Source organism: Pezoporus occidentalis, unplaced genomic scaffold, assembly GCF_034315485.1.
Source record: "Pezoporus occidentalis ecotype Australia unplaced genomic scaffold, CSIRO_AGI_Poc_V1 ctg2, whole genome shotgun sequence".
Lineage (NCBI taxonomy): Eukaryota > Metazoa > Chordata > Aves > Psittaciformes > Psittacidae > Pezoporus > Pezoporus occidentalis.
Window position 1 is genome coordinate 16,944,185 of NW_026913855.1, and position 19,961 is coordinate 16,964,145.

At 40.3% G+C, this 19,961-nt stretch overlaps 2 long non-coding RNA genes across 2 annotated transcripts in view; both read right to left on the reverse strand.

The window, feature by feature from the left end:
- Nucleotides 1-8,476, reverse strand: part of LOC134163289 (uncharacterized) — a 160,343-nt gene extending 151,867 nt beyond the window's left edge. The window contains exon 1 of the long non-coding RNA XR_009964677.1: nucleotides 7,777-8,476. This is a non-coding gene — a long non-coding RNA (uncharacterized LOC134163289). The remainder of the gene's footprint in view (nucleotides 1-7,776) is intronic.
- Nucleotides 8,477-9,566: 1,090 nt separating this feature from the next.
- Nucleotides 9,567-19,961, reverse strand: part of LOC134163290 (uncharacterized) — a 92,204-nt gene continuing 81,809 nt past the window's right edge. The window contains exons 2-4 of the long non-coding RNA XR_009964678.1: nucleotides 12,324-12,430; nucleotides 10,389-10,463; nucleotides 9,567-10,053 (exon numbers count right to left, since the gene is read on the reverse strand). This is a non-coding gene — a long non-coding RNA (uncharacterized LOC134163290). The remainder of the gene's footprint in view (nucleotides 10,054-10,388; nucleotides 10,464-12,323; nucleotides 12,431-19,961) is intronic.

Consider the following 19,961-nt stretch of genomic DNA (forward strand, 5'->3'; position numbering starts at 1 on the left):
GATTGTATTGAGCTATTCATCAAAACAGTTTCCCAAGGATCTAGACTCCGTCTATTTTTGTTTAGAGTTGATTTCAGATATACTAAGTCAGAAATAAGTAACATTTATAGCTTGTCTTCATGGCAGATGAATAATTGAAATATTCATTTATTATGTGCCATCTCCATATCTGCAAAGATTTTTAAAAGCAGCTGACACAACAGCCAAAGGAGCTGAACAAAACATAGATGTATACACTGAGATGTAAACCAATGAGCTATAATGATCACAAACTGAACCAAACCAATTTGCTTATGCACCTCTCTCCAAGACAGCCACAGAACTTATTACTGTAAAACCCTGCCATTGGAGAACAATTTTGTCAGATGAGATGCTCAATTAATAATTTGATATCCAGTGAGTATAACATGTGGTGAGGTTGTTTATTTAAATGAGCAGAGGTATCAATACTGTGGCTCTAGTTAAAAAAAAAAAACACATTACAACAAAACCAAATAGTTTTCATAGAATCATAAAATAGTTAGGGCTGGAAACAACATCAAGATCATCAAGTCCCAACCCCCCTGCCATGGGCAGCGACACCTCACACTAAACCGTATTACCCAAGGCTCTGTTCAACCTGGCCTTGAACACTGCCAGGGATGGAGCATTCACAGCTTCCTTGGGCAACCCATTCCAGTGCCTCACCACCCTCACAGGAAAGAATTTCTTCCTTATATCCAATCTAAACTTCCCCTGCTTAAGTTTTAACCCGTTACCCCTTGTCCTATCACTACAGTCCCTAATGAAGAGTCCCTCCCCAGCACCCCTATAGCTCCCCTTCAGATACTGGAAGGCTGCTATGAGGTCTCCACACAGCCTTCTCTTCTCCAGGCTGAACAGCCCCAACTTTCTCAGCCTGTCTTCATACGGGAGGTGCTCCAGTCCCCTGATCATCCTCGTGGCCCTCCTCTGGACTTGTTCCAACAGTTCCATGTACTTTTTATGTTGAGGACACCAGAACTGGTCAATTTTGGTCAATCATGGCAACACTCTCAATTACTATATATACATTGCCACCAAATAGGCAGGTATTCCACCATAGAACAGGCTGAGTTTTCCTCCACTATGCTCTAGTGGAGGTATCGGAGGATTACAGTAACTTCAGTCATGTCCCATCACTCCAACACAATTTGAGGAACAGGACTCCTTTTTGACAGGCAGTGATATCATCAAACTTGAGAATTAAACAATTAAGTCAACTCAAATTACCCAGAGAAATACAGAAAATGCCTTGATACTAAATTTACTGAAGAAAGAAGCATCAGAATAGTAATACAGAGTTTAATTGCTGGATCTATAGGGAATGTCCAGCCTTCCCAGAACAGCAGTATTCATGGTCTCTACCCCATGACACTGAGCAGTGGCAGGAGTTAGCAGGAAGTCTTGAAACTGCTTCACTCCTTGGGACCAGACTACTTGACAAAAAGGAAGTGCTACAACTACCAGGAGGCTATTCAGATGTACTGAAAAGCAAATAAACCTATTTGAAGAAGACTACATAAGTGCTGGTTTACCTAGCATTTATTATTATTTCTGTTTAACACCTATTTTTAGTTTCACTGCCCATATTGTGGTTAAAGTGCCACCAGGTAAAAAGACACTGCATGGAAAATAATTGCCTTTAGGTGACTGGTTTGGTTCAGAAATAACATACCTAAAAGACATATTGGACTGCAGTTCTGTAACTCAGCAGCAGCCAAACTTCTACTGAAGGTGTTACAAACAAACTCATTAAACCATTACACCTTTCTGATGGGTTCCCTCGTCTTCTCCATACTATTTTCAGATTTGCATCATATTTTCTTAGTGTTTTGAAACTGCAGCCAAAGAGAATGACCCTATTGCTCCAAGCACTGCACAGTCCCAAAACTAAAACTAGTCTGAGCAGTTTATCCACATCAATCTGCCCATCATTTTCAACATGGAAAACTCCTCCTCTACAGACCTGGCAGCCACAGCACTCTTGCCATGAACTGCCTGTGCTTCAGCCTCAACTTCTTTCTTTGTCTCCTCTCTTCCTTTTCAGCCTCAACTTCTTTCCTTGTCTCCTCTCTTCCCTCTGACCAACTAGTCCAAACTGACATCACTTTGGCAATTTTGGACACAGGAGCCAGAGTGAAAGAGAGCAACCTTTGGGAAAACAGTTTTCCAGTTCATGAATATCAGCCTATGTCTGCTGTCTTAATAACAGCAGATTTTCCATGCACAAATAAAATGTCTTCTGCCAGTATTCCTGATTGACTTCAGCTGCTGAAGAATTCCCATAATACTAAAGAGAATATCTCCCCAGCTTTCCCCAGACACTGTATTTGCCTTCAAAAATACAAATCTTATTAAGGATTTCAAATCCTGAAGAAAGAAGGAGCTCTCAGGATATTTAATGAGGGAGTCAAACAGAGTAGTAGCCCTAAGAAGTACAGGCCTTAGCAACTGGACTAAAGCAAGGCCTTCAAAGTGAAACACAGCAGAAATTCCCAGAAGGCTCTTCTGCTGGTAGAAGGATGCTGCACACTTATAATTAATGTAAAACTTAATTAGAATCTCTGAAAAAAAAAAAAATCCATTTGGAGATACTTATAAAAAGGAGACAGTTATAACAATTATTTATCATGTCTATTTCTGGAAGAGAAATCAGGGGCCTCATTCTTGGAGGTGTTCAACAAATGTAATGAAAAGTCAGGTTCTGCTTGCCAGCACAGAAACACTCTGAAGGGTGTGCACCTGCTCTTATCACCTCCACTCAGTCAGCATTACTGGTGCATAACCAGCTGTGTCATTCCACAGCACAACTGCTATTTCAGGATCTCTACCTATCGCCTTGCTTGTATGAGCTAGCGCAACTCTTCCACACCCACCATCACCATGTAACTGGGAGACCAGACTTCTCACTATATAGCACACATCATAGAATCATAGAAAAGTTAGGTTTGGAAAGGACCTTCAGATCATTAAGTTCCAAACCCCTTGCCATGGGAAGGAGCACCTCACACTAAACCATGTTACCCAAGGCTCTGTCCAACCCAGTCTTGAACACCACCAGGGATGGAGCATTCACAACTTCCTTGGGCAACCATCTGTATTTCCTCGTGGCCACGGGACAATGCCATGAACCTAGCAACAGATGTCCTGATGCTGTGTAAACTTCAGTTGGTAAACCATGGAGCACTGAAGGTTATCAGTGCACCAAAACTCTGCTTCATGTACATTGGAAAAATATCCCATTGATAATGCTCTTGGGAGCCATCTACTGGCAATTAGAAATTAACCATTTGCATATCGACAGAGAAATTTAAGAGCCACTTGTACCTCCACCATTGTAGGGCACCTCCTGAACTCCTGCATCCATAACAAATCTTTCAAGTGATCATCTGCAAACTAGTTATTTAACAATAGATAAGCATTATAAGCCCATTTAATAATTATTCCCAGCACTTCACATGCTTAGTGTGCTAACCTAAACATTATCATCTTCCCTAACATGCTTGGACTCTAAAAGATCAAAGGTATTGCAGAGGTCATGTATTATTCTCATGTTAAATGCAAAGCCCTAGTAAGCACATGTGGGTAAAGTGGCAGAAAAATCCAGGCCACATATCAAATTGAAGCACCATCATTTGAGGGCTCAACTCCATAACTGGAAGCACTAGATAAAGAAGCCAAATTAATTTCCAGGAGCTAGGTGGGAAGAGGGTATCTGGAGGTCACACTGGAACATTGCCACTAGGACATGAACATGAGAAATGCATAGGGGCACTCAGAGGAGAACTGGTCTTCACCTACCACAGCATGGATGTATGAACACAGCCCCTTGAGCTACTGCAGATATGTTGCAGGTGGCAAAATGGGAGACAGCAGATGCTGATTATGCTGCATCGCATGCTTGAATGGTTTAAATTACTTCCCTACCCAGTGTAGGTCCAAAGACAAGGAAAAGCTTCCAGCAGTATTGCTGAAAGAGCTGAGGGGTAATTAGAGGAAAAAAATACATAATCAGAAAAGAGGGTTATGTTCAGAAAAAGGGGTTACCTTTCCAGGAAAGAAAGATTTTCTGGCACAGGGACACACTCACAACACACATCAGTTCCCCATCCTGAGGCCATAACCCTCTTTATACCCACATTACACAGGACAGACCCACCAGCATCCACCAGTCACCCACAGTGCAGGCAATAGCACAGGCAGTATGCTCAGCTCTTCACCCTCAATGCCCAAAATTTCCCATGGGAAAGGAAGAACACATGCTTCAAATGGGAGTCCTGGCGCCCACTGACTCATGCAAGTAGATAACCAGAGGATTAAGAAAGAAGTCTGGAGCAGTCTCCCAGGACACAAAGCACAGCCAGACGCAAGCTACTTCAGAAATAGCAATGTCTACCAGGAAGGTGTCAAACCTAGTGTCTGGGGACTCACACAAAGTATCAGGAAACCAGTAAAAAGGAAGTGATTCATATTTATCCAACTACATTTTGCACAGTGAAAGGTTTCCAGGGCATTCTGAGAGCCTAGTAGACACAGCAGAAGTAGGTACCAAAGAAGAGAAAAACCTCAACACACGTTTATCCTAGCTCTAGAGGATATTATACTGTAAATGCATAAACCAAAGAATGGAGGTAAGACCCATGAAGTAATGTCATTGCACTTCAGATGTGCAGTGTTTTATTAGACAGAAAGACATGAAGTTTGGCAGGGGGGTTGGAACTAGATGATCTTAAGGTCCTTTCCAACCCTAACTATTCTATGATTCTATATGTACATGGATTAAGAGGTCTCACTTGTCATACCATCTGCTAGTTATAAAGAAGATGGTAGCATAAATATCTGTATCCTATTGTGTGTTTCATGCTTGGTTTTAGATTTAAAGCTATATAATTTTAAAATTTAAAGTAGACCCCAAAAGGCTCTGTTCATATATCGTCTCTACATCAGTGCTCAGGTTTCAGTCAGCCATCATTAAAGCACCAACTCTCTATTAAGACCTAAAATGCTGCCAATTTTCTGTGTCCTTGGTCAAGGTCCAGTTAGTTTTTTGGTGTGAAGTGGTACTGTTTCTCAGCCCAGTAGTAGTAATGCTCCACATGTTGGAGGGTTTTTTCCCTCCTCTCTCTTCATGTCCTGTTCCATGCCAGCATATCTTAGTCAGGCTGTCTGGCATACTTCTCCAGCCTTTTTAATGGTTTAAAGAAAACGTATTTTATTAAATGAAAGCCTTTTGAACAGAATCTATTATGAAGGAGAGAAAAATATTTTTTTTTCTTCGTCTGAGTGGCAGTTTTGTTGGGCGCTAAATTCATAATTTAAGGTGTCCAACGCTGCTAAATTTAGAAAGTCAAGTAATAGCAGTCCTACATGGGCCAAAGGATGACCTAAGGATGAGGGAAGCAATATATCTATTTAGCAATTGAAAGAGTTGGGAACATTCCCACAGTGAGAACATGCTTAACAAATTTCTCTGCGCGCGGGACACTTGGATGCATGGAATATTTCAGCTACAGCAGCAATCCCGCAGCGTTCTGTACTGAAAGCAGAGGTCAGCCTTAAGGGAATTCTATTAGACATACAGTCAGACAAGGCAGGAACCTCGGGGAATAGCTCGTTGAACGAATACAAAAACATCAGCAGCATGCATGTTATTGCTTCTAAAATGCCACATCTACCCCTCCCTCTTCTCTCTACCTGTCTTTTCATAAATCCATAATTTCGTACCACACTATTTTAAAACCTCAACAATTTCTTCCTGTGCAAACATGATTCCACATTCAGTAAACATGGAGCATATGGGACAATCATTCTCAAAACAAAACACTGTGGGCTCAGCCAGACTTTTAAGGTACAGGTCTGCATTCAAGACTCTATTGCCTATCCCTGTCACATAGGGAACTGTCAGGAGAAGGGAACTCCACCTCAAATATTCTCAAATGATGTGGAAATCTCCCTCCTCATCCTCTGGCTAGTTATGGTGGCCCATGGGTCCTTCTCTTATCTATTCTTATTGCCTGTGTGGCTTGAGGAAGGCTGAGAAGACTATCACTCTGTTTTATTACTGTGTTAGGAGTCAAGGAAAGGAGAATGCCACACACTCATCAAGCACTCAGGCACATGCTAACCTCTATGTAAGCATCAGAGAAGCAAGAGATAGTTTAGAAACCATTTTCCACTGTAACTTAGTTTAAATCACTTTGCTATTGCAGCCAAGGACCAGAAAGAAGAGTCATTACTTATAACTGGAGATGACTCCAAGCTACAGACATCCAGACTCAAACTTCTCTAAAACTCCCTCTGGATCCAAGACTAGGTCCTCAGCCAAACCATGACACCCAAGGCTTCGTCCAACCTGGCCTTGAACACTGCCAGCGATGGAGCATAATGAAGCAATGAAACTTTTGAGTATGTCACAACAGGTTTCAGAAGATGAAGAAAGGTGGACTGGAAGCCAGGTAGAATTTGTGGTATGCCTCCCCCCCCCCGGAGCTTTTATTTATCCCTCTGCCTTTTTCCAGCTGCATTACTGTTAACTGAAAGATAATTAAACATCAGCACGCTGGCAGGGTGTGCGCCTGTCTCTCAGAGCAGCCACATGATATTACTCACCCTTTGTTCTCACTTCCCCCACAATTATGTTCCTCTTAGTACATCTGTGTATTATCCTAGGTTGCAGAGCCACATTTGTACTTCAACTCTGATCGCTGATCTGGCTCTCTGCACAGATAACTGGACATCAGCACTGAATCCTGACGATTTCCAAAATAGAGATCCACATAAGGTGTATTTGAGGTGCTAACCTGGGTGATAAAATATGCTTTAGGTTCAGAGAGAGAGTGCTGTTCCTCTAGCAGGTGATTTGATGCTGAAGCCTGACTCACTGCCTCTCACCACAACCCATAGAGACAGACCACCCTCCAAGCATGATCACCCATCTTGGATGACTCCCTTCCCTGCACTGGCAGCAAGTGATTCATCTGCTGAGCTCTGAACAGATCAGCTCAGGACTTGAGATGGGAAATGGTGTGTGGGGCCTGGCTGTTTTGGTACAACAACTGTGGCTTTTAAAATCTCACAAATGCAACCCTGCTGCACCTTTCTGCAGAGCCCAGCAAAAGCTGTAAGCCTCCACCCTGAAGACATGCGCAAGGCCAGCTCAGCTCCAGAGAGAAGGGAGAGAGAGAGAGAGAGAGCCAGACTCTGGCCAAGTCCAGACTGGAGCATATTCTGGGTTTTTTTCCATTCTCAGCTGAATGGCAACGTATCTGAAAAAGCAGCTTGAACCCAGTCGCTGTTCTGGGATGCAGGGAGCACCACACTCACACACCTCACTTTAGTTCCCCTCCCAGTGAAAGCTCTAATATTATGAAATCTAACCACAATTACTCTTTTATAAATAGTGCAGTGTCAAGATCCTGCTGAGTCCCAAGGCTGAAATTTTTGAAAAAGAACATTTACAACTAGTTTGCTCATTTTGGGCACAACCACAGAGCAGGAATAAGAAGATTTGATTTATAGCAACCAAGGAGTTGATACAGTTAGAATAATTCCAGACTGATGAAGAACCTCAGCTACATATTGCTACTGTTTTGTCCACTCTGTCTTCAAAACTGCTAGTTTCCAGAAATGTAGCTCTCGTAGAGACAGCCTGGGAGGTGGAGGGGGGCAGGGTGTCTTGTTGCTATATATATTCTCAGTGTGATTTAACATACATACACAAACTCAGCTTGGATTTCCAACCAAAACCCAACTCACCTTTTCTTCTTGTGGCCCTGGACAGGGAAGACTAGGAATTTAACAGCAGCTCATTTACTCCATGCTTTCCTTTTTTAAAAAAGAAAAAAAAAAATTGTGTTTTGTTTCATTTAAGTGATAATACATTTGATTTGTTACATTTATTATTACAAAACCAAAGAATAATAATACAATGGCAGAAATTGGAGCCTGGACACTTGCAACCTATGCTTGGCTGTGTACAGATATGCTTGTCTTACCTTGGATGAGCTAGCCTACTGCCTTCCAGCTGAGCTACTTCTAAAACAGGTACCTTAAATATTTGTTTCAGAAGTGTTGGGAATTAAGGTCCCTGAGTGCTTTGAGATCCTGAGAAGAAAGAGTGTAAAGTATTTAATAACTAGGAGCCAGAAACAGAAGGGTAAAATAATTACGAGAGTTGCACAGACATTTGTAAAAGAAGACTAGCAGGAAAAACAAAGCAAAAGCTTGGGCTTAGCAAGCTAAGTACTGCTTGGTGATCTGTACCTCTGAATATCTAAGCCAGCAGTTTCAGTTCCAGGCTGAACACCAGTTTGCCTGCAAACTGCGATGAGGTACAGCTGTTCACTGAGCCAGGAAATCTAAAGGATGATTCTAGCCAGGGATCTTGAGGTTTTGTTAGACACTAAGTGGTGACAGCATCTCTGGATGCTGGAAACATATGGAAACCTGCAGACACGTGACTGCATGGAACAAAAGAAAGATGTGTTTACTTCTGAACTCCCCAAGCCTTCAGACAAAAGGCTGCACAAATGTTGCAGCAAGATATCCTGGACCAAATGCATTCAATTCATTGCAACAGGCAGTAACATTTTAAGTTACTTTCACAGAATGTACCTAATTATGTCATCACAAACTATAAAGGCTGTAAGAACACATGCTCGAGCCAATATCTTGACATCATGCACACATGCTTAATGTCTTACTAAATCTTACAAGTGCGAGAATAACATCTTTGTTTAACAACAAAAAAGCAATGCTGGGTTTACTTGTCTTAATCACCTTATGTAAAAGATTATTTCTTATAGAACTCCCTACTCACATGAATGAGCGTGTTTATTGCAATGTCATTGAAACAGTGCTACCTTCCACTTGATGTTTATTTTTCCTTTTTCTACTAGAAGATTCTCAATGTGATTCACAGACACTAGACCAGGTATAACCTCTCGTTTTGTTTTTCTAATTAATCATGTAAAAATAGGGCTATGATTAACTGAAATGGTGCAATATCTCCAGAATAGCTACAGTTAGTAACAACTAGCAAACATCAGCTGCTTCTGTGAAGAGTTAGGCAGGCAAACTCCTTAGCAGTTAACAATCTGAATATTAGGAAACGTTTGTGGAAATCCAGTTTGGGACTTCAAATTGTACATATCTGCATCGAAATCCTGATTCCAAGCACTACTTTAATCCAGTCAAAGTAACCAACACAGCTCAAATTTTGTACCCTGTCTAGTCATAACAAGCTGCTTGAAAACAATCTACAGAACAAGATAATTTCAAATTATGAATAAATTAATGAAGACCGCACACTATTCAGAGACAATTTAAACACAGAGAAATGAGGCTAAAAGCAAATATAGTACATGTAAAAAATACTTCTGAAGATAATAGTGATGTTAAATATTAACAGAATACTTGAAAAAATATCAGCATGAGAAAATAGTTAATATAAATACAGTGTTTCAATATGCATATTTACCTCCTACACCAGTATCTCCATGTCTTACCAGCTCTCCAGCTCTTAGCCGGAAGCCATTTCCGTGCTTTTTGTATAGCTGGCTTGTAGACAAACTCCAAATAATCAGTCTTGGGTTAAATGCTAATGTCTGCTGAGTATATGCTTCAAGAACAGAGAAAACTTATCAGGACAAATAATTTAGGGCAGGCCCTTAATATTTAAACCCTGCAAATCCATAAAAAAAAAAACATATTTATCAGCATCATGATTAATGGATGAGTGGTTTTCACTTGCCAGTGTAAGAGGTTGGGTCTAAACTCAATAGACAGATGAAGAGATTATACACCACATTTTCTACAGTCTTCTCCATCATATCAGATAAGTTGCTGACCTCACAGAATCTGCTACAAGCAGGGTAAGCGTAATCATCTGAAAGCTCACTCTCTATTTTATAAATAGGAGGTATCAGAGGAAAATCCCCCACTTAGATATGTCCTCAGGAACTAAAAGTCATGAATAAGGCAGTGAGGTGAAGAAATGCATGATACCTTGAGAGCAGTGTTTCAGGGCCACATCTGGAAAACAATCAGAAGAAGAATGTTCAAAAGGAATATTTATGGCACACATGAGCTAAAGTCAAGAACAAAAGGTATACCTTAGTGTATAGAGCCCTCCAAAAAGGCACAAATTTTCAGCCTCAAACCCTTCTCTAGGTCTGCCAAGCTATCATGTAAAACATGCTAGAAAGTGGCATGCCTCCATTGCAGACTTGTGTAATGCAGATAAAGCAAAAAAGTCTTGGCAGACCAGTGAGGCACAGACATGCACAGTGAGACATGCCCCAAGGGCAGCAGCAAAACCAAGATTGTTTCTTCTTGAATCTCCAGCTGTCCAGCCTCCAGGCACTCACCTCTACAACCTTTAGGTACTCCAACAAATGGAAGGTGACAGCTATACTCTTCCTGTTCATTCCCTTTCTTTAACACTGGGAGCACAAGACAAGAGAATCGGGCCAAAGCAGCAGTAACTGTGGTTGAAGAATGCAATTCTATTGGATCTCATGAGGGCAAGGTTACTATCTGTGTAGTTATATATTTTCCAAGCTTCATCTCTGCTTCCTTACATGCTAAATTTGCCTCCATTCTACACTGCCTGATATACATTAAACCCACATAACAGGCAGGGGTTTATCCTTTTTCTCTGCACCTACTTGACGTGGAGTACTCCCTCAGCCCAGCCAATAAGCTTGAAAGAGAAGTCCCCACAGGAATTAGGTTGTCAGATCTCTTAACCACTTCAAGTGATCAGTTCCAAGGACTTTCTGATTAAACACATGCTTCCTCCTGTTCCTTTTTCACTCTCTGGACTAGACATCATGCTAACACAGATATTCTGGACAGCACATTATGCCTCCAGCAGGCTCTCAAGAAAGCTTGACCACAGCAAGTTCCCAGGCTTCCCTGGTCATGCTTAGATGGATCTGCACACTAATGTAAGAAGAATCAATCAGGAATTGCTATTTGTCACCATAAATTTCATAGGACAATTCATAAAAAGAAGGGTTTCGGAAGCCTTTAATTTTGGATTTGAAAGCTTGGACAAAAAAAAAATATATATATATATCTATTCTGAACTGGTAGAACATACCAGAAGATTTAATATATCACAAGATAAAAAAACCACACAGGCATTGTTTTAAGTTGCATACAATTAAATGTTTGCCTGCTTATAATCGCTACTTTTAATCCTTCAAAGACTTAATTCAGTTTTGATATGTCTGTCTTAGTCCCCATCTAATTTAAACAAGATACTTTGAATTGGGGTACACCATAACAACCAAGATTCTAGGTCTCAGAGTTCTAATTCTATCACCAGCAGTATCCTGCAGTAGTGCATGAGGGATCCTCCTTCTGCCTCACTTAGCAATAATCATGGTCAAAGATGTCATAGCTGTGCATATATTTTTTAAGAGCACAGCAGAGAACAGGGAGCACTTGATACCAGTTCATGCACCATGAAATACCATACATACCAGGACCACTATCTGAACTACAGAATGTGGTACCTAGAGAACTCTGATATTGTACACAACACTCAAGAAAACTGGTTAGCAATTTAGTCTCATAAACTACAAGAGAATATATCTGCATAAGTATTCAACCAAGCAGAAAAGTCTATTACTTACTTAATATTTCATTAAACAATTTAATAAATGGTTGTAAAAGCAGAAAATTATCCAATGGACTTAGTATCATGTTCTATAATAAAACAGTTACTGGCCTTTTGGTTTAGGGTAAGTTCACACTGGACAGGAAGACCAGGACAGAGATTCTTGAAACTTAAAGTGACAGTTAGCTCACACTGGACCACACCTGCACTAGACAGGCCAGTTCGTGCAGGAAAAAGGTCTAGGGAGCTGACTCTCACCTGTCTGCATCACCTTACTGGAGGGGTTCTTTTAGGCATCACTTCAATGTGACCTGGATCCAACAAATCAAGCCTGTGGCAGAGCACTTGCAGACACCTCTGGACAAGAGGAAGAAAGAGGTTTTCAGAAAGCTATAGCCTGTGATATCTGAAATGGATGTGAAATTGGGAATGGCACTGGACATTAGCAACAGAGACAAAAGATGATGGATACATTAGAGTCCAACTGTCTCAATTAGGAAACTATTTGCGCCCTTTTATTGGCTAACATCACTCCAACAACTACATGGACAATTAGAAATTGTGCTTTAAATGTGCTCTAGCTAGAATGCTCCTAGCCATGTTCGCATATGAAATAAAATCAACACCTGATTTTCTACCACAGAAGTAGTTCAACTGGAGAGAAGAAAGTGCCTACCTGGGAGGTATCTTTCCGCTGCTACTCCAAGCATCATTCTGCAACCGGGATACTCCCCTTACTTACAGCAATGCAGTTAACTAGGAGCCCTGGGCCCATTAATGAATCTGCACAAAGGAAAAATGTTGCCATTATTTTCTTTTTTTACTAAAATGAGCACCTCCTAGAAAAAAGGCTGAAATTGAAGAAAAACAGCTTTTCATGTGAGCAGCACAACAAAGTCAGTAACTATCCCAGAGAATGCATTTAGTGTCCTGTCCCACAGGGTTTAAAATTCCTGAGACCTGTAAAAGGAGGGAAGTCTACATTCACTTCTCGTGCAGAAGGAGCAGATAAAGATGACAGGAATAAGTAGGTATGCTTACAAAGAGCCACTTTAAAGGAAATATGCTCAGATCTCCGCAGATGTCCCTTTTGGCACTGAAGATATACTATAATGTATAGTAGAACACAATGTAACAAAATAAATAAAAATCTTACCAAAGTTCCCCAAGACTTTGCTGTGAGCAGGGATAGCTAGAGGAATTACAATAAACAGAAGATTTTGTTTTACAGGTTTTTGTCTGACTGTTAGTTAACTGTCATGGACACCTAACCACACATCTCAGTGGAAAAAAGACAAAGAAAGGAGCACAATGTATGCAGCAGCAGTGCGAGTCATCTCCCTGCTCTTGCAGGCAGGTAGAATTCTTGCACATATATTAAACATTGCAATATTCTTCCTTTCTTATTCACAAGAACAGAAATGAAGAGAAAATATGCCAGAACCCATTTTTCTGCTTTATTCAGAAAAAAACCTTGAGTGAAGTCAGAGTTTTAGCAGGAATCACAGCATTTTACTTGCTTAGCACTTTCCAGAGTACTTTCTAACTCAAAGCATCCTTCACCAAATGAAGGATGAAGAAATGCAGCAACTTATACCAAGCGTAATATAGTTGCAGCTTGCACTGATAGTGCCTCTATAATTCATGCTGCTTAAATCATTGGTTATATAGGATCTGACAAGTCAATGAACCTTACTCAGATTTCAGGATCTCATTAATTCTGCCTTTTATAAGTGTTTTTCCTCCTAGTTTGAGGACATTTGGCCCAAGTTCACAGTTCAGGAGCTAGTGGAACCACCTCTCAAAGAACCAGATGTTTGCTTTAACTGATTAAAAGCACAAAACCTGTCTGGCAATCCTATAAAGTGCACATTCTTCTGATACTTCAGTACTTCCACAATGCACCCTAGCTCAAAAGAAGTCATCAGAAACAAACAAAACATGAAGAAATAGAACTGGGAGCCCATCTGTACATATGAAATGATGAAGAACATTGCTTGTTTCTTTTAAGGGCAGCAGGCCATAGCAGGCACAGCCCTACTACCAGCTCTACTTCTAGACTATACAGAGGACTCCAGCATTTCCTTTCCTTAGGTGTGTTCAGTTTTCCACCTGTAAACTAGAAAAGGAATTACAGAAAATTTTCAGTTGCACCAAAGATATAAGAACTGGGCACCACTGACAAAAAGCCCATTTGCTTTAAAATCTGTGCATTCCCTTGTTAAGCTCTTTAGGTCACAGTTACTGACCTTTATTTTATGTGCTGCAATGCTATTGCAAGCAAAGCAACAGTTCTGTATGACACTTACTAACAGGGCTGAACAGAAAACTGCCTGAGGTAACAACACTAGGTGTGTTATTCAGGCATGGGGAATGAGTGACTTTCCAGGGTTTCCCTCAATAATAAGCCTCTGGAGTGCTCATGCACCTGGCTTTGCCAGGGAGGTGTGGTACTGTGGGTGTTTTTCATGCCCAAAAGCCAAGTCATAACTTCAGCCCACAGAAACAAACCTCATGAAAGGTGAGATTTTTCTTTTCCTTGCCACCCTTTGACATGTTTCTGTGAAGATGCCCAATTACTGGAACAACAAGTACAGCCAGGGAGCATCTGCTGTTGCTGTCCAACTAACAAAGGTCTCATGCCAACATACACTTTACTCACATGCATGTCTCCTTAGTAATGCTGGATAATGATTTGCAAATAAATAAATGTACCAAAATCACTTCTTGGTCTTCATGGTGAGTAAGAGTAGAGGAAGACATTGTAGACACATAAACACTGACACACAAAGTCTTACCTGTGACCCACCTATTCTAACATCCTGCCTCTGGCCTGAGCCATGTACCAAGTGTCTTAGAAAAAAGAAAGAAAACCTGTTAGAGGTAATATTTGGAATACACCACCCCTTAGAGGGTTGTTGGGTTGTGTTTTTTTTTTTTTTTTTTTTTTTGTCATGATCCCTGAAAGTTAAACCCTAAAGCTTGAGGGTTTTATATCCACCTGAAATGTTTGTTAGCATTAACAACTATAATTCTAGATATCCTGGTTATTTATACAAAAGCATTCAATCCCTCATTTAATCCTGCTAAATCCTCTGGCCTCAGCAATGCCTTATGGCAACCATATTCACAGTCAAATCACATCCATAGTCAGGGACTTCAAGAGCTTGCAGGCTTGCTGCCATGGAGCTGGTAACACAGCCACTCTGTGGGCCAGAGGAGACTGAGCACTAGCTAGGACTCTTTGCCTACAGGGCGCAATGAAGTATCAGAAGCAATGCAGTTTCACAAAGTCCTGCTGGGAAGCAAGGTGCAAAAAACAAGGCAGAGATTGGCTTCTAGCCCCAATATTAACTCAGAGCTGATTTTGCTGCCTGCCCTGCACATCAGTACATTTCTGTTCCTATTCTTGGCACTTCAGTAGAACCCAAAGCTGTATGACATCTCACAACTGGCACAGATGATCCAGGACTTTTGGGTTCCCAATCCTCTTTAGTTTGCAGCACTGGCAAGCAGCCTGTATTTGAGAAATGGAGCTTCTGCTGAACCAGGAGACTTACAGCCTGAGATCTGAGGCTTTATTTCAAAGTGAAATCAGGCCAAGAGCAAAGTACTTAATTGTCAAGTTACCATGGAAAATGTCCTTTTTTTTAATCCTTTTTTTTTTTTTCTTCTCTTTTTTAAATGGAGCAGGGGTTTTAACATCTTTCCACAATCAAAAGTTTTGCACCTGTGCCAAACATACATTTGGAAATTATACAGTCATTTCTGTAGTCAGTACAGGACAGTGAAAGGTGCACACAGCTTACCCCAAGAAATGCAGCTACTGACAGATCTTTGTACATGGATTTTGGGAGGCTTTCTATCAAAATAAAGGTCAAAATTGGAAACCAGGGACAACAGATGCTATGTGACGTAACACACACAAAGGAAAAGGTTTATCCTCATTGTGAGTTGTTGTTACTACTGTTTCAGAGGCAATTAAAAGCGGCAAGTTGACTTTGATGTGCTAGTTTAAAACTTGCTGCAGAGTCTGATGCACTGTACAGAGACATCTCTGCTGAAGAAAGTCAGAATTGTTTTGCATTTGAATCACCCCTCTCTCCAGACATGCTACTACGGAACTCTTTAACCACATGCCAGTCCCATTTATAAAAAGATTCACTACCTGGACAGCCTGTGAAGGGGTCTATATTCTGTCAGCATGCCACCTGCACTAGTGTTATAAAAAAAATAAACCAAGCATAGATCAACATTATTGATGACAGCCTAGGGACCATCAAGCCATGGCATGCTTCCATAGTCTCTACTCTGAATCTGCAGAAGCTGACTATTAAAAATAGACCATGAACAAATTTGGCCTGTAGACTACTCTCCCAATGTAGTTTTTACAAAAATAAATATAAAAAAATCATACCTGCCTTTATCAGGAAGGATGAAAAATGCTGTATAAATGGAAGAGAGAAACAAAAGTAACACTTTTGCCAAATAATTTGTGGCATGACACATTTAGAAAGTTGCCAGTGTAATATCTGAGCTGAATCTGCTAGACTGAATTGAGACACCACAGGCTATGTGAGCTTGAGTATTTCTAATGGCTTTGGTGCTCCTTATGGTCTCAGAGAAAGCTGAAATTTGACAAACCTGAATTAAAAGAAAGAGTAATGTTTAAAAAAAGAAATAAAGATCACTCAAGATTATTTTTGAATGTTTTGTGACGTTTAGGCTTATTTCAAGATACCATAATAGAACAGGGCAAGAAAACTCCCGAGCTTTGAATACTTTGATTTGGCAGTGCTAGACAATTCCACTGGCTTTCAGTCCATTATGGGATTTAGATCAAAACCTACTTCCTTGTTTTAAAAACCCTTCACAGGCTTACTTTTGCCAGCCTGTGAACTGCTGCCCCTGTATTCGAACTGGCTTTCCATCTTTTCACATTCTTGCCTCTAGCAGCGGAAAAACTCTCTCCCTCAACTCCCTACACCTGCTTTGTGATTCTTTGTGCTACCCATACAAACAGAACCTCCATAACAGCAACAAAAAAGCAAACTCCTATGCCTACAAAATCCCTTCTCTCCACCTTATTTTCTCCTTGATTTCTCTCTATTTCTACTACTGCTTACTGCCTTGGTAGCTCTGCTGATGTCATGACTGTAAAAGACAGGAAAGAATGCTCCACTTCCACACCATTTTATTTCTGACCTTTCAACAGCCCATTCCCTGATGCCTTTCACCTTTTTGAGGTGTGCCTTTCTGGTCTTTCACTGTAAAATCATCTCCAGCTTGTGCCAAGAGTCAGGTGTTTTGTCCTTCAGACCACACTCCTCAGAATAATATCTTCAGCAATGAGGGAAGAAACCTTTGATTTGATCACCTTATGGCTCTTATATGACCTTTCACACATGGACCAATTCAGTGTAAGTATAATAAAATAGAAATATTCAATAGATATAACTATTTGGGTTATTTTGCTGCACAGAAGCACATATTCAGTAAATATGAATTAACACAAGCCTCAACAAGATCCTCCACGTCTAACTCCTCAGGTAGAAAGCAACAACATGTACACTGCTGAATAAAGCTCTGCCCTCAGTTCTGTCTATTCAAACTTCTTTTCTTCATCCCAAAGTCATGACAATTACACTGTACAGAGAAAGAAGAAATTAGACTTTAGAAAACAGGGGCCCTGCCAACAAACAAAGACCACCAGTAAAGTAGCAGTCAGTACCAGAGCAAGAAAGGGTAGGTGGCATTTTGCTCTGTGGTGAAAGTGTAGCTAAAAGGGGAAACTTAAATAGCACTTGGTAAACGGGCACCGGACACAGGGGTGCATTCAGGTCCACAGGCACTTGCTCCTACTATCCATAGTTAAGTCACAACAAACTTCAGCGAGCCTCAAGGTAGCATCTCAGTACTGCCTCCACCTAGGATACAATGATTATTGGGGGTGCTTAGAGGCCATTAGGTCCTGCACCGTTTCAGGTATAATGTTGTCATACACGATCATGTTGTTTCAGGAGTCTAGGAACAGCAAAGAGACCACTCATTGCAAAGTGAAGCTTCATGAACAAGCACAATATGAGGCTGGGGAAGCAGCCTTCTTTCAATTTCTCATCTTTCCTTACTTGCTTTGTTTTATTCTTCCTCCACCATCTGCTTAGAGGTCATCCTACAAACTAAACACAACTGGTACTTCAGTAGTTATATGGAATGCCTATGCTTATGCCTATGCTTCCAGAGAGGCCATTGCAATGTAAATTCCATATGCTCTGCTCCTATCAGTCAGTGCACATGTGTGTTTGTGTTGGGTAAAGGAAGGGCAAAGGAAAGCAGTGAATTCTGGCCACCACAGCACCACAACCTGCCCCATTCAAAATCTGATACAAAACCCAGGCTAAGATTTCAATTACTGAGAAGAAACAGATTTCTTCCTCCTATTTGTCATGTCCATCAACCCAAAAGCACCTTGCTTCTGCAATAGGATGCTTGGCTTGCTCAGTTGTTCCTGTGCTGAGCAGGGACTTAAGAGGATGCTTAGAGGACCCAGTGCCTGCTGGGAAGCAGGTCCTACTTTCCTAGCCTGCAGAGATGCTCAGAGTCTCTGACTGAATTGGGTGTAAAGGTCAATGAAAACAGCCCCAAGCAACTTGCAAACTTCCTTAAAGACTGAAGATGAGGTATTAAGGAGAAAGAAAAAAAAAAAAAATCCCATTTATCTATTGCATCTCTCCAAGAAAAAGCAAATCAGGAATTATTTATTTTATTTGCCATTCGTAGCAAAATAAAAAGCTAATACCAATACAAATGACCCAGATACTCTCCCTTAAACCACCAACAAATCTTTAGCTGAGCCCAGAGTTAATAGCTTAAGAATATAAAGTATAATATATTGTAACAGCAGTGATAGGAAGAAAAAGATTTAAAGAGCATGAAACTATTACAACTAGTTTTGAGAGAGCTCAGTGTGAAATCAACCAGAAAATGATCATTCCACAACTATAAATACAGAGTACTAAAACTAAAACAAAGTCTATAGCTTTCTGAAAAAAATCCATAAATAAAAAAACACACCCCTAAACCATTTTAGGGGAAAGTATTTAATGCAGCTATAAAATAGAGAATTTGTTTTCTTTATATTAAGTGTAGCTTTGATTGAGTTTGTAGAATTAAACACTAATGTTATTGTAAGTAAAACACAAGGAACTGGAATTTGTGTTTGGCGTATAATCAAGAAATAAGTGAGTCACAAAGCTGAAGGATGTGATATGCCTTTATATGGCTTAGTTAGGGTTACTTTTGATGCATTATAAAAGTATTCCTTATGCAAAGAAACTAAAAATCTTTTCTTTTCAAATATGCCCAGAGAGATCACACTCTAATACTTTGTGTATATATATATACATATACACTCTCCTTGTAAGTACAAGCAGATCAACATGTATAACACATTTGGGATTTGGCTGGACATGTTCAATAGGTATGGCTGATTGACAGCATGTTCTCAACTACTTTGCAAAAGACTGAAGGAACATATAATTTATTTTTATTTTTTTACAGCATTTTAGATGACCAACTACAATCAATCATGCCTATAAAATAAACTGGCAATGAGAAAGCACAGTCTTGCCAGCTCTAACAGTTTCAATCATAAGTGTCACAATATTTGATGCTTTGGTTAAAGTTTCAGCTCCCAAAAGTTAGCAGTTATATGAGACCCAAGCCTTCTCTTTAAAACTAAAAATGATGTATTAGAAAACAAACCAAACACTTAAAATCATGACCCAACTGCCACCTTGAAACTCAAAAACCAGAATAGCCTTTAAAACAACACGAAGGCCCCTTATGACTTAATAATTTGCTTTGTTTTTTTTTCTGCATCTCACAAAACATTAAACATTTTGGAGAATTAACTAAAGACTTTTTAAATTCTGAGACTGGTGGCACCAGAACCCATCAAGGCCAACAGAATTCAAGGTTCTTGTAAGCAGAGCCACCAATTTACTTGAGTATCACTGTAATATACTAATACAGCGCCAGCATCCAAATTCCAGTTACCAGAGTTTCTGGGATAACACTAGATTAAGCCTTAAATATATAGTTGCCCTAGACACCATAATTTCATGCTACCAGCTCTGCAATTTTCTCCACTATAGTGGCAAACTGAGACGTTACAGTTACTCTGAACTGTATAATCTGAATCTACTCAAAACCCTCTACCTAGACTTCCCTGCTATATGTCTCATCTGAAATCAATAAAGCAGATGGGACTCATAAGGAATCTATGTGACAGAAAACCAGTTCTACAAAAAAA